This window comes from Acomys minous (assembly GCF_964271855.1).
Source record: "Acomys minous genome assembly, chromosome: 2".
NCBI lineage: Eukaryota > Metazoa > Chordata > Mammalia > Rodentia > Muridae > Acomys > Acomys minous.
In genome coordinates, this window is record NC_140484.1 from 110,346,569 (window position 1) to 110,349,211 (window position 2,643).

Here is a 2,643-nt window from a genome sequence, read left to right on the forward strand (position 1 = left end):
GGAGAGAGCCAATAGCATTATCCAGCTCCTAGCTCTCTTGAAGTCTATAATAGAACACATATTTTCTCATAGAAAAACTTTTGGGATATTTAAACTAAAATGTCACTTAAATTGTATATTGAAAAGTTCAAGGTAAATAGAGGAATGAAAGTGGCCACGGTATGCTCATGTGTTTGAATATTTGGGCTCCAAATGTTCTGAGACAGAATATGCTGTTTATTCAGGTTTTAAGGCTTTATTGGTATCATAATTATACTTATTAACTCATTAGTATATGTCTACCTAGAAATCTTGGATTTATGTAGTCAATAGGCCAGAAGCTATGACCCTTCACTGTGGTCTTTTGATCTCTAATCCGGATGAATGTTTTCAAGAAGTCACTTATGATCAATAGTGGCTTTTTAAATCAACTAAAGAAAGTATAACTTCTCATTTCAAGTGGAGCAAAGTAGGCTAGAAACAAACAGAATCAAAATCATTTTCAAAGTAACCATTATTATATGAAGCCATTGTTTTGTATGCATATATGCAGCACATGTAGCATATTGACCTTGACTCATGATGTTGAAAGATTCTTACTGAAGGTCATGTGACATAAGAAACTTTAAAAACACTGACCTAGAAAAAGTGCTTTTTTTCACTGAGATGATTCTGAGAAGCATTGAAGAGCTCTAACCCTCAGATTTTAACTTCTGCTGCCATTATCACTTATAATTAATAATAATAATAATAATAAATAATAATAATAATAATAATAATAATAATAATAATATAATAAATAGTAGTAATAATGTTATGTCGTCATTTTAAGGCTGGCCTCACATGCTGTTTTGTCTTTGCCCTCTGCTAGCTTCCTGGGGTGGGGCTAATGAATTATAAAATTATCAGACAGACAGAGCTATGATTTCTTTGGGTCTCAGGGTGTTGGATAAGTCCTTTAGTGACTAGATAATGTCCTCTGTCCCTGAAGAACTAGAGGCATCTGGAGAGAAGCAGCAGGAGTTGGCTTCAGGCTCAGTCACTGACCTTGAGTGCTCACTCTCCTGGAGGTAGGTCTTTACCCTCGTGTATTCATTGCAGGCTCCAAGGCCTGTAAAGCAAGCAACTATAACAATTTGAATGTGAAATGTATGGCCACCACTCCCACCCATGTTTATGCATTGGAGTATTTGGTTTCTAGGTAGGATACATCTGAGAGATTGTGGAAACTCTGAGGAGACAGGCATGGCTTGCAGAGGTATGTCACTTGGGGAAGGCCTTTGAGAGCTGTAATTTTGTCCTGCTTCTGGGCCTAAGTCCTGTTTTCCTGATTGCCACTGCAGTGTGAAGTGCTGTGAGGTCCTATGCCGTCCCCTCTATGATGAGCTCTCTAAACTGTGAGCCAAAACAAGCCATCAGGTTACTTCTGTTTTGCCTTCTGTCACAGAGATGAGAAATGAACTAATACAGTAGCTAGCTGGCCTTGCACACAGCCGGTCAGAATCCCCGCGTCATGGTTTTAGCCATTGTGACACTACTTCTGAAGCAAGTGAAGAAGCTCACAGAACTTGATCCTTTGGGGTTGTACAGAACAGCCAACCCAGGCAGGAGACTGAGGACCAGGTAAGTCCACCCAGGAATCAGGCAGCAGCTGGCTGGCCCAGCCTCTGTGTTGCCAGTGTCCTGAAGCCAGGGAAGGTGAAGGCAGGAGGACCTAGTGACTGTTTGCCCATGAAAGTCGGAGAAATGGATCAAAAGAATGAAAGGATGACGATCAAGCCCCTTCCGGCATTTGGAAAAATGGCCATGGGGGTTAAGCTTTTCCTGTTGTCATCCTGACACAGACACAAGTTTGAAGATTGTCATAGTTTATTCAGTCTGCTACAGCGAAATACCTTACACTGGGTAACTTATAAATTGCATGCATTTGCTTCTCAGTCTAGCTGCACAAAAAGCCTAAGTCCAAGGCACTTACAGACATGGGTCTGCCAAGGGCCCACTGTTTGATTCATACTGTATCCTTCCGTGGTGAAAGAGGCAACCAAACACCCTTGAGCCAACCACATTCATGAGGGAATCGGACACTTCCTAGAGAGCCTATCTCCTAATACCATGGCCTTAGAATTAGATCTGAGAGGCCCTTATCTTCCAATGCTGTGGCCTGGGAGTTAGGTCTTAATCCAAGAACTCAGGACAAAGGGGGAGGGCACAGACATTGAAATCACGGTAAAATTGGTGGCATGAAGCCATCATTTCTGTTGTCTCTTTCTGGAAAGCAACATCAAGCAAGATGAAAACAAGCTCTAAAAATGCTAATTCAGTTTCTAGTGGCAGGACCCACCCAGTGGTGAACCATCTGGAAGGGGTCAGGGGGCACAGGGGATCCCATAAGCCCTGGAATCTCTCCCATGCCCCACTGCTTCACCTGGTCAAGGCTGGTTCCTGCTGAGAAACAAAGACAGGAACTGACCATGCCCAGTGCCCCTAGGCAGACACAGTTAAAAAGCCCTTTGAGTTTGGCTGGTAACTAATACTAATGACAGTTAGATGCTGGATACTTTTTTTTTTATGGCCACCGTAAACCATAGGGCATAATCAAAGGTATGATAATTTAAGAAGTCTCTTCTACTCAGAAGTAGGGAGCCGATTAAGCCTGGGTTGGGT